The following is a 12,585-nucleotide window of genomic DNA, read 5'->3' on the forward strand; positions in this document are numbered from 1 at the left end:
GTGCTGGGAAGGGGGTTCCCAGGGGCTGCCTCCCCCCGTGGGGAGGGCACGGAGCAGCAGTGGGGGATGTTCTCCCCCAGGTGACCCCAGGATTGTGGGTGTCTGAAGGAGCTCCCGTGGCTTGTGGCTTTCTGGGTTAAAACCCCCTCTTTTGGGGAGCTGCCAGACGTGATAGGTGGCTTGTGCCAGCGTTGATCTCCAGGCAGTGCCCCCCTCCACGGCACCCGATGGCCCTTCTGGGAGCGTGGGCACAGCCACCAAGCCCCCACCCCGTTCCCCTGCCCCGCTTCGATGGCAGCACGAGAAGGTGAGCGGCCGCGCAGCTTTCCCCCACGTCCCGCTGGTCAGGACTGAGCCGGAGCGGGGATCAGCGCCCGTCTGCTGGCAAGTACCTGCTGGGGGCACAAACCAGATCAACAGGGCGAGAGGAAAACAGAGAGAGGGGAAAAAACAGACAGGCAGGAGCTGCCCTGCTGCCGCCTCTCCCTGCCAAGCAGCGGACAGGGGTGACATCAGCCAGCCAGCAAGAGCTGTGGCAGGTACCCGTGTGCCACAGGCTCGTGGTGCATCCTCTGCCCTTGGGCTGGCGGGCACCGAGCCCCCACAGCCAGAGCTGCCATCCCACCGCTTAGATTTGCTGGCGATTTCAGCCTGCCCAAGGCAGAGGGGGGTGCCGAAGGCTGTACCCTCCACCAGCCGCAACCAGCCAGCCCGTGTGAGCCCACGGCGCCGGGGACGCGGAGGTGTGTTAATGGCAGCGCTTTATCTTTCAGGAACAAGCCCCATTAGTACATTTTCACTACAACATGAAATATTAATAACACTTTGCATTTATATAGCGTCATTCATCCAGCAGTCACCAGCCAAGCTCCTGACATGAATCAAACACCACAGCCAGCTCCGGAGGAGGCAGGTAAATAGGATTGTACCCATTTTCCTGCTGCACACACCGAGGCACAGTTTCCTCCAGGGTGCCGGTGCTTTGTGCCGATGCCTGTCATGGGTGAGACCACCAGCGCTCTTCTGCCGGCTGGGTGAGGATGCCACGACTCCAAAGCTCACGGGGCCTCCTGCTCTGCGTGGGGCATCTCCGTCCGGTGCACCCCCTTGCAGGGAGTTTTGCTGTCATCAGGCAGAAGTTGCTGTAGAAAAAGAGAATGTTTCCTCAGACCACTCACAGAATCACAGAATGGGTAAGGGTTGGAAGGGGCCTCTGGAGATCATCCAGTCCCACCCCCAGCCAGACCAGGGGCACCCAGAGCACGTTGCACAGGGTCGTCTCCAGGCGGGTTTGAATATCTCCAGAGAAGGAGACTCCCCCCTCCCTGGGCAGCCTGTGCCAGGGCTCTGCCACCCTCAGAATAAAGAACTTTTTTCCTCACTTTCAGATGGAACTTCCCATGTTTCAGGTTGTGCCCGTTGCCCCTTGTCCTGTTGCTGGGCACCACTGAGAAGAGTCTGGCCCCATCCCCTTGACACCCCCCTAAGGTATTTGTAAGGTATTTGTTTGGCCAAATAATCATCGTGCAAATGACATCTCTGCCCTCGCCGCTGACCTTGGTGGCATTCAAATGGATGACCTGCAGGTCAGAGTCTTTCTATCCTATTACCAGTCTCCCGAGTCACGCCTGTCCCCTGGCAAGTCATATTATTTTGAAATGGCAGCTAAATGGGAAAGAGGTCGTGCTCCCAATACGGCGGCAACAGGACCTGACAGCACTTTTCTGAGTGATTAAGCCTCAGGTGATGTCAGGGCTACAAGACAAGTGGCTGAAGGCTGAAAACTTTAATCACCTCAGACATGTCATTGCATCCTCACGCTCCGTCCGTCCGGGGTGGGCTCTTAGTGTGGAACGGGAGCGATAGAGAAAATAATCGAGCCCAACCTGTGCCCTCCCCGGTTAGTTATCCGTGCTGCGGGTACCGCCGGTCGTAATCAGCCGGAGCAGCCTGTTGGCCCTCAAAGATCATCCTGCAATAAATAACCTCTGATGCCCTAAAACAAGCGGCTGGGGCCGCCGGCGCAGACACTAGATGGCATTGGGAGAACGCGCCGTGCGGCGCCGGCCCCTTCCCTGGAACAGTCTGGCAACGCAGAGCAGAAAACTCAGGATGACGGAGCAGAAAATGTCTGTGCCGGGGAGAGGCCACCAGCTCACCCCAGCCTCGCTGCGGGGCGGCTTCCCGGGGGTGAGCGTGGCAGAGATCACGGTGCTCAGCCTCTTTGCTGAGCTAATCAAATAGTTTCTCCCAATATATTTAATTTTTTTCAATGAGGAGCTGGGGGCCGGACCCTGCACGGCCGCTCTCTGCCCCCCAGCTGCCCCCGCTGTTCTTGGAGATCTCTGCCCAGGCAGTCCGACATTACCACGTTCTTCCAAAGGCTAAAATCTTGCTCACACCCTAAGAAAAATACTGCATTAAAACAAACCCATCGCCTCCCCCTTAATCTGCTCGCGCTGCTCACGGGGACTCTGGGCAGCAAATGTGTGAACTGAACTCTAAAAAGGGCCCAGACTTGGCTCAAAGCAAGAGATTTTTGCATCACCGTGTCTTAAAATGTCAGGACTTTAATTAGCTGCCATCTGAAGCTGGAGTAGGGCTGGCTGGAAAGCAGCGACCGAACTGTTTTGCCCCTCTCTGTTTTCAGTTCAGGCTGAGAAATTTGTTCAAGCTGACCTTTTCCCTCCCAGACCCAAAAAAAGTTTCCCCATCCATATTGGCATTTCCTAAAAACAGGACAAAACAGCCCCAAAAAAATACCAACCAGGGTGACACGAGGTGATCAGCACCATCCCCCAGCCCCCCGGGGCCCCCAACCTGCTGCCGGAGGGGATGGAGCTGCAGGGCATGGCACTGCACAAGCATCCTCCCGAGGCGACGCAGGCTTCCCCGCTGTTCTTCTGCCTCCAGCCCCGTTTGTCACCACCACCAGTGTCAGCATTTTCCCTTTCAGCTCCTTCCCACAGTGCTGCCAGGTCCCCTTCATCCAAAAGGAAACCCCCAGCTAAAGTTGTCCCAGATCGAGGTGTCACCTGCTCCAAGTTTTCTAGTGCATCATTTAAATCTCCAGTCTCACTCACCCTTTTAATTTTATTTTTTGTACCTGTAAGGCTGCTGGAGTCATAACTTACACTCCAGGATAATTTCTTGCTCTAAAGGATACAGTGAATTTCTTCATAATTTGCTGACCAGCCGAGAATGCTTCCCCACCTGGGTTACGCTGGGTAATTACTGGATTTCTGCTGCTGGAGATGGAGGTTTGAACCCACTTATGCTCTCTGTGCGTGTGTTAAATTAATGAAAGCAAAGCCAGAGGAAGCACCTGAAAAAACACAGCGAAGCGGGAGGCCACGATGCCCCACCGGAGCTGCTGGTTTTGGAAATCCCGGTGCTGAGGTGGCACAACAGCTCAAAGGGCTGCGGTGCCCCAGGCAAGGCCTTCTCCAGCACGACATCTAAGAGCAGAAGCCACCAAAAGCCAGGGACTGCCATCAGAAAGGGCCACGCAAGCGTCCGTCACCGCAATGGCTGGGTGCTGCGGAGGGCTCAGGGATGTTGGGTTTGGGTCTGAACTTGGCCCAGAGCCCAGCGAGCATCTTCCACGGGAGCAGCTGGTCTGTGCTGGCCACCAGCACAACCCGGCACCAGAGCAGTGGTTGGTCCCCACTTAGAGAGCAAAAGAAACCTCGAGCCAGAGAAATACCTTCCTCAGAGTCTAATAATTCTTCAGCGCGTCAGAGGAAGAAGAGTGGGATCAAAAGCATCCTCCCTGCCTCCCCGCTCATTGACGGAGAGCCTGGAGCCCTGGCCTCGCCGCGCTCTGGCTTTGGTGGAGTGTGACACTCGTCTGCGGCGTGGCGTGCAATTACGGCTCGGAAAGAGACGGGGCAGATCGCCCTGGGTGTGGGAAGAATAAGAGCCAGCCGCCTTTCATCCGCACCCCACCGTCCACCGCCTGCCGCTCGCTATTCTTATCGCTCCTGATCAAGGCGAAGCGTTTTCTCCTCCCGCGATTGAAGCCCGGAGCCGCGGCATCGCTCGGGAACCGGCCGTCTGCGCTGAGCGAGGGATGGAGCCGCTCCCGGCCCCACGCTGCGGGGCACAACCCTGCCAGGATGGCTTGCAAGCTCAGAGACCACCTCGTGGAGACAGGTATTCGTGTGTGTACGCACAGCTCGGCCGCACGCGGAGGAAGGTCAGCCTTGGTTCACGCTTGATGTGGGAACTGCCGCAGCTCAGCCGATGGCAGGCAGCGGAGGGACCGTTCATGAACCTGCGTTGGTGCCAAACAGAGGTTGCGCCCTAGGGAAGGGGAGAAAAGGGGCTCTAGGAGGAAACTTTGGTCATTGGGATTTAAAAATCCCCTGGTGTTCTCGTGAGAGAGACTCTGACTCTTGTTTTCTGCTTGGGCAACTTTGCCCCAAACCCTAGTCCTCATGAGAAAAACAAGATCCCATGAGTTACGATGGCAAGTGGTCACTGGGGGCTTGTGCCCACTGCCCTGGAAGGAGATGGAAGTTGCTGCCAGCACCGTGCATGAGTAGAAAGAAGAACTGCCTTGGTGTCAAAAATAAAAGACTCCCCAAGAGCCTGCGTCCGTTCAGCCCCTACGGCAAAGGCCAGACGGTGTAACGCAACTTCAGCGAGTGCTTGAAGGTGGTAACTGGGTCCGTCTGTGAAGCCAAATCAGCAGAGCTATCCCAGGGACCAAGAATGTTGGAGGAGCAACTAAGGAGACACCAAACTCACCTGGTGATGCTCACAGCTCCTATCCACTACAGAAGACTTTCCTCATGCAGCAGACAGGCGTTGCTGACGCTTCCAGGCTGCCTTTGCCACTCGTCTCCGACTTGGCTGTCTCCAGCTCTTACAAACTCCTCCAGGAATTAACCAAACCCAAGGTTTCTGGAGATGCTGGAAGAGTGCTCCAGGGAGCACTGGGCAGGTCTCCAAGAGGAGCCTCTGAACATGTCCAGCTCCCCATGCCCTCAGGAGCAGAGCCAAGCTGGGACTGCAGCCCCCAAACAGCCCCAGGGCTGGGCTGGAGGGACCCCAGGCAGGCGAGGCGAGGGGTTACTGGTGTCACACACTGGCACGCGTGGGACGGTGCCACTGCCCACGCCAGCCCCCCGGCCGCCCCTCGCTCCTGCCGAAGATGGGGCTGGATTGCCTGGAACAAACCCAGCAGCCTGCTCCTTCTCTTTCCCAGGCTATTTTTATCCTCCTCCCAATGACAGATTGAGGGCTTCAAAAACAGCCCCGTGAACCCTCTCCTGCCTCCCCGCCATGGAAATGACTGCACAGCGGTTCAAAACGGGAGAGCAATTTGCAAAACAAATACGTCTGCGATTAGCTAACGAGCGGCAGGCTGACCTTACAGGGACCCTTTCATTAGGAGACACTTATTTCCTGATCCTTCTCTACAGAGCACCGATTAACTGCGTTGGGATAGAGGGAGCTACTTCATACTGTTTTAATCAATTAAATATATGCTCCTATTTGGCTCTTAATGTTAAAATAATATTAAGCGCAGTAATTGTCACATTCCTAAAGCCAGTCATCTCCTTACCTAGCAGTTCATCTCTACTTTCCCCTTCCCATTACAACGTTTAATCTGTTAATGTGCTTCTCATGTCACAGTATTTCCCTCCATTAACGCCAGCCCATCAAAGCGTCCCGCACCGTCAGGCTGGGCGAGCCAGGACACCGGCAGCGGCGCGAAGGAGGGGAATAAATGATCACAACTGGTTCAGGGAGCTCAGGAGCTCTCGCCCAGGTCTCCCCGCTCTCCCAGGAGGAGCACATGGAGGAGTGCTCCAGGCCCTGTCCTGGCCAGTGGCTCCTGCTGGGGCTTTATCTTCTCCTCCCGTTTCTCCTCTTCCTTCTCCCAGCACCTGCGAACACAGGAGCAGGAGATGTGCCTCCACCGCCCAGCTCAGCCAGCCCCTGCTCCTGCCCCGGTGATGCTGGCGGAGCAGCGTGGCTCCCGAGGGATGCAGGCAGGTTTGGGGATGCGTTAGAGGGGCTCGAGAGGAAACGTCTTCTCCTGGGATGCTCCTCAGCCCGCCCTGCTGAGGTGATACCCACCTCTGACTTTCTAGAAGCACATCCCCTCCCGGGATCTCCGAGGGGTTGGGAAAAAGAGAAGGGAAAAAAATAACAACGAGGAAGGAAGCGACCGAGCGTCCCAGCCATGGGGCTGGCTGTCCTGGCGCTCTCCCCCGCTGCCCACGGGGCTGCAAACCTGACGCCTTACGTTGATGTGCCTCTGACTGGCATGTAATTTAATTACCGGATGCTTAAAAGATTAAACCCATGATTAAAAGAATTTATATGGATTAGCACAGGATGATTTTAAATCACTGCCAGCTCACGGCGAAGCAAACCAGCAATCTGCAACCTGCACAAAAGCACGGGCGATGCGAAGGGCTGGGCGGCAGCTCCTCGGGGAAGGGGAGAGCTGGGCACGGGGACCCGCCGAGAGCCCCGAGCCCCTTCCCCGGTGCAGCTGGCTCCGTGCCGGCGGCAGCATGGGCACTGCCGCAGAGACAAGAGTGATTTCACCTGCCCAGCACGCTTCTCTCCCGCTCCATCACTCCATCGCACACATCGCTGCTCGAGAGCGTTCCTCTCCGAGTCCCCGCTCATGAATTTTAGGCCGTTGTTAAGCCCATCTGTTATTTTTCTTAAGGCATTTATTAGATGTCCCTTTATGGGGGAAAGAGAGAAGCTGGATGGGAGGAAAAATAAAGCATGCAAACTGGGAAGATTTACGAAATAAACTGGTTTAAATCAAATTCACAGGTCTCCAGCTAAAGCTGTGCCCCAGAAAGCGTTATTGTTTCCCTCTCAGGGGTGAGAAGGAGAATGTGAAATTCGTTTTCCTGTGCTGGGAGGGGACGGGAGGATCAAGGGCAGCATTTTCATCAAACTGCTTCTTCCAAAACAGCCCTTTACAGCCTCCCAACCCCCAGACCCCCGCGTCGCCGCTGCCTGAGGACGTACCCGGTGTTTTCGTTTGTGGCGTTGCAGCGCGGTGCCGGGCCCTGTGCAATCTGTTTGATTTGAAATATTAGCGAGGAGATTAGAAACAGTGCTCATGATTTTGTGATGCATATGGTAATTAAAGTGTTACATTGCAATTATGATGTAATTAAACTGTGGGATGCTCTTCAAGATGCAATTGCCACTCATTTGCATAACTGACGGATTTGCTTATTATCACCCTTTTAATATATGTATTAAAAAGAGCATCAAGAGCGTCGGCTACGGAAGCTCGCAGCAGCTCTACCCGGTGCTCAGCCTTCCTCCAGCACACTGCCGGGCCCCAACTGTTGCTGATCCACCTCCCCTGGCTGGGGCTCGAGAGCAGCTCCATGGACCAGCAGCCCCCCTAAAGCCCAGCCCCGCGTGAGCACCCCGGCTGGCGCAGACACATCCACCCTCGGGCAGTGGCAGGGGCTTGGAGCAGCATCTCGCTGGGTCCCCCCAGGCAGCCCCCAGCAGCCTCCAGGTCACCTCCCTCTGCACAAAACGCTGCCAAACTCTCCCCTGCTCTGTAGCCACCGGGCTCTGATTTCAGAGAAAGAGGTTTTCCCCTACTCCAATCTCTCAGTTATTCACCCTTTCAAGGATGCTCTTTGGGGGGCCCTGTCTGGAAAGCCCCAGGAACCCACCAAACCTCTCCAAGCAATTAATGCCCACCCCACACCCTGCTGTACCCACCAGCTGCACACATCTGGCGTGGTGCAGCCGGCAAAAGGCACCCTGCGCGTGCAACAATTATCCTCGGTCATGCAAAGACCTTTCTGGATCTGTAGATTTCTGTAGGTACTGAAAAAAAAATCACCTTATAAAATAAGACTGATTTTTTCCTTTTTAAACTCATCAGAACTTCCTCTGAGGGGCTAAAATAAAAATACCCTCAGGCTTGGGCTGTCCATTACCCTGTCCTGATCAGATGGCAACGAGCGGGCGCAACACGCGGCAGGGACGCGGGGACACGTTGGGGCAGCCCGGGAGCAACGGCTTGGGAAGAGAAATCTGCACTGAAAGCCAAATCCTGTGTCTGGACTTTGCTTCTATCCAGAGAAGGCCCTGCCTTAAACATCCCCGACAGCTGGTAACGCCTCACTCTGACTCACTGAGGAGCGCACAAGAAAAGGAGAAAGGACTTTTCAAATGGTGCCTTTTATCTGCTGTTTTAACCTGCGCTGAGAAAAATGAGATTCCTGAAAAACGTGACGTCTGGAGCTCTGCAGAAATAGATCCATCAGGAAAATAACGGTGCTGCTTTGAGAGGCCGGGCTGGGCTCTGCGAGGTGCAGAGCATTTCATCCCCTGCCCGGTTCAGCCACCCGGCACCGAGCTCACAGGGCAGAGCGACGGGGCTCTGCTGCGGGGAGGAGGTCGGCTTCCTTCTCACCCGAAAATGCTCTTTGGGAAAAACAGAAAGCGCTTTGCTGTGTGCATGGGTGAGATTCCAGCTGCGCTGCCCGGGGGCATTTCAGCCGTCAGCAGCTCTTACAAAGCAGGTACAAAACGAGCACGGCCGCTCCGGTTTCGAGGCATTTTGGGGAATTGGGCTGCAGAAGAAATTCCGGCTTTGCTTTTCAGCCCCTCCTGAGCAGAGCTGGCCTGGAAAATCCCAGCCTGGCTTGCAGCCTGGCAGGCACGGCTCTGGAAAGCGGGGGGCCCTGGGGTGCTCGCGCTTCGGGTGCATGTGGGGCTCTTGTTTGTCTTCAAGGGAATACGGTCACTGCAGGCCTAACTCGCTGAAGATTCAATACAGCTGGAGCTTAATTTCAGTTATATAAGGACTTGTCGAAGTTAGGAATATAAGTCATCACTGAAAAGATTTAGATGTACCCCTCTGTGCTTCTCCTCTTTAACTTTTTTCTCCCCCCTCCCTCACAAAGCCGCTGTCACGAGGCAGTGGCACTGCCCACGGGGCACTGGTTGGGCTGCGGGGCCAGGCTCGGGACGGGCTTTCTCCAGCCCTGACCCCGCGCGTGGCAGCGAGCGATGGTGCTGCCAGGGTGCGGTGGTTGGTACCTGGGGACGTCCTGCGCGGGATCCAGGGGCGGTTTCTGGGCTCTGCCGACAGCCACGACTGCGGTGAGGGACAAGGTTGCTGTTCCCCCTCCAAAACACGTTGTGGGGTGCAGCAGGCTCAGGAAGCGGCAGGTGATGGAGGTCTCCATCGATCAGGTCAAACCCCAGCTCATCAACTGCCAGCCCCCTGTGAGCTGTGATCGCCGAGAAAAAAACATTTACAGTCATTTAGAGGCAGGTAGAGGAAAAGCTTTTCCCCTTCCCTCTAAGCTCTAACAGATCTGTGATAGGGCTTTTCAAACCCCAGCATCCCCATGGTAGCCAGCGCGTTAGGCCTGGGGGTGTAAATAAATGACTCCTCGCCAGATTAAAAGATCTATGTGACAGCCAAGTGCTGAAGCTGAGCCCCATCCGAGGGGGGCTGAGTACGAGCTGGGCTGTAGATCGCTGGTGCTGGGAGGTCACCCGTGGGGCTCGCTCACCCTGGCACAACCGCCTGGGGCCCCCCTGCCCTGGCGAGGGGCTTGGGGTGCTGGGCTCCCAAACCAAGCCCCGAGCAGCCCGCAGCACTGCCCCTGCCCCGGCAGCACCCTCCCTTTCCGGTTTATTTTGGTTTAGTTGGGAAGCTGTAGAAGCTCGCTAATTAAAATTGATGCCGTGTTCACCAGAGTCCAATTCCGCAGCGAACTCCCGTTGCTTCCTTCTCCACGAGAGCAGGTCTGCCATATTTAGCCAACTTTTAAACTCATTAGCAAAAGCAGATGCTTAGATCCGCAGTCCCTAATGACTGTAAATGGGAGAATTAGTTTATTGATTGATGGCCTAATTGTTGCCACCATGACCATGAGCGGTAGCTGTAAGCCTGAGTGCTCTGTGCCGAAGGACACCCGGCCGTGGGGGCAGAGGGGAGAGAGCCCACGCCGCCGTGGCTGGGCGCCGGCCATCCGGCAGCACCCGTGGTGTGACCTGCATGCAGATTTCCAAATTATTTCAGCGTTTGAACAGTCAAGCGAAAGTTAATTTAATTACACTTTACCCAACAGAGGTCAAAGCCTTTGAGCGCGTGTTGATGCGTGACCTCTCGCGGGGTGCGCCGACTTGCCCGTGCTCTTTGCATGGCAATGAGGAGCCCGCCGGGGCCTGGGAGCAGCAGCGTGTGCTGTCCTTCCTTCCTCCCTCCTTCGCTCGTCCATGAACATGTAAATAAAGGGGAGGAGGGGAAGGTCAGAGCTCTGTCCCTCTGCAGCCCTGCTATTGCTGGGAGCTGTGTCTGGGCGACCTTCAGCCCCGCTCGGAAACAAGACTGAGAGCCGCTGCGCAGACCCGCGGAGAATCATAGAATCATAGAATTGTTAAGGTTGGAAAAGACCTAAAAGATCATCAAGTCCAACCAAGAGGCTGCAGAAGGTGCCGGTGCCCTGCCAGGTTCGCAGGCAGCAGCCACGGGAGCTGCAGCACCACGTCGCCCAAAACGCCGACACGGCACCGCATCCACCCTACGGGCTTTGGGGAAGGGACACAGCCGCGAAGGAAGTGGTCTCTGGTTTGGTTGATGTTTCTCCAACACCTAAAAACCAACAGGAAAAAATAGATTTGCAAGAGGATTTAAGAGGCATCATGTTGCCTGGATACCAGATCCTGTGAGTACCTAAAAAGTAATTATAAAGCAAGAAATCTGTCGCAGCTAAGCAGGTGGACGGGAAATTGGAAATCCGTTTGTGAGGGACTCTCTGCTTTCTAACAAGGCGGGTCACAGCTCACCCCAGCAGCCACGCTCGCCTGCTCCCGACCCTGCGCTCGAGGAGACGACGCAGCTTTTCCCCGGCAGCCCCAGCACCGCATCACGCACACGCCGCAGCCCTGCCCATGCCATCCTCCGCTCGCACTCCTGAGCCCAAACCCACGGCAGCAGCAGCAGCAGCTTATCTCCAAACCAGCTCCTGAGCCGCGCCGCCATTGACCCCTCCAGATGGCTGGCACGCGCGTGTCCCCCGAGACCCCCATTAGCTGCGCGGGCTCCGCTCTGCCCTGGCAGCCGCTCGGCTCCTGCTCTCGGGCCAGCGCCGTGTTTAGAGCTGCCCAGCAAACCTCTCCTGCCCTCGGGGCTCGCTGGAGCCACATTGCAGGGTCTGGCCAACAGAGCCGGCCGGGCACCGCCACACCAGTTAAAATAAAAACCTGATGGCCCTGCCAATGAGAAGGGCACTTTGAAACCTGCAGGCCTGCTCTTTTCCTCTTGGGGAAAGGTTAAGAAAAAATAAGAAAAACAAAAAAAAGTCCTCTACAATCAAAAGATCCCAATTCCTTTACAAGGACTCACATTGAGCCCAGCCAGGCAGCTCCCATCAGCTGCTAACGAGTGCGCGGCCCGAGAGCAAGGACTCCTCCGGGATGTTCTTGGACCAGAGTGGTCAACCTCAGGGAGCATCCAACCAAAGTCCCCCGTGGCCTCCCCAGATGTTTCTGCTCTATGTCCCAGCTCCAAAGCAAATATTGCTTCCAGCAATGACTGAGAATAAGAAAATAATTTGTTTCATATCGACAGGGTTTCAGGTGGTTTTGAGGGACAAGCCCCAAACATTGACTTGTATAAGAGTGAAGGCATTTACACACGTACGTGTAGACCTGAGATCAGCACCTCACACACAGGACACCGAGGTTCAAGGGAGCACCACTTTTAGAGACCAATTTCTGCACTGTCACAAATATTTTCATTTCAATAAACCCCAAAGCCATAATTTTTCAAATCCCATTATCTTCTTAATGCTCGTGCCTACTTTTTGCATTTCACTCAGTAAAACATAACCGCTCAGTCTCCCTTTGCTCTCCTGCTGCTCCTCACCACTCCCAGCTTTCGGCCCCAATGCACCAGGGCACAGTGAGCCCTCTTCGAGGGCAAGTCTCTTTTCCCAGCACAGACCTCTCTGGGTGCCCTTCCCTGGATACAACCCGCTCAAAGCCTTAATAACAGGCGCAGTATTTCCAAAGGCGTGGGGCAGGGAGGCTTCGAGGCTTGCTCAGATCCCACCCCTTCTGCAGGGACAGGGAGAGGCAGCCTCCCCCCCACTGGTCCCCCCACCTCGGAGCCTGGGCAGGGGCTTCTCAATGCCACCCAAACCCAACCCCCTTCCCAGAGCCCAGCCTGCGGGTGCGTGGCAAGGGAGTGTAATTATGACTACAGAAGCCTTTCGCTGCTGTAATTGTTTCTCTGTGGTCTGGGAGGAGATGGGTTGTGCTGGAAGCAAGAGAGGTTTTGCTGAAGCATGAAAAGGCATTTAGTTTAGGTTAACAGCTCCAGAGCTTTAGGGGTCAACCGAGAACTCAAGGAAAATGCTTTTCAGGGCAGGACTGTTTGGAGACAGGAGAGGAAAGAGGAATCGAGACAATGCGTTTATGAAGTGACCAATTTACCCCCTCCCAGTCTCTGCTCCTTTTCAGCAACAAAAGAGGAGCCACGGAGAAAAATTATCAGCAGCAAGGAAATGTGCAGGGGCATCATAGCGGGAGGAAAAATAAAGACAGGGGAAT

At 55.6% G+C, this 12,585-nt stretch overlaps 1 long non-coding RNA gene across 2 annotated transcripts; it reads right to left on the bottom strand.

The window, feature by feature from the left end:
- Positions 1 to 744: 744 nt before the first annotated feature.
- LOC137673270 (uncharacterized) lies at positions 745 to 5,164 on the bottom strand. 2 transcript variants are annotated; one of them, XR_011049709.1, is made up of 2 exons: positions 4,753 to 5,164; positions 745 to 1,142 (listed from the first exon to the last, which is right to left on the bottom strand). It is a non-coding gene; the product is annotated as an uncharacterized lncRNA (long non-coding RNA). The 2 variants fall into 2 exon arrangements; XR_011049708.1 differs by lacking the exon at positions 4,753 to 5,164 and adding an exon at positions 1,383 to 1,464 and having other exon boundaries at positions 813 to 1,142.
- Between the last annotated feature and the right edge of the window lie 7,421 nt (positions 5,165 to 12,585).

The sequence above is a fragment of the Nyctibius grandis genome, chromosome 24, assembly GCF_013368605.1.
Source record: "Nyctibius grandis isolate bNycGra1 chromosome 24, bNycGra1.pri, whole genome shotgun sequence".
Taxonomy (NCBI): Eukaryota; Metazoa; Chordata; class Aves; order Nyctibiiformes; family Nyctibiidae; genus Nyctibius; species Nyctibius grandis.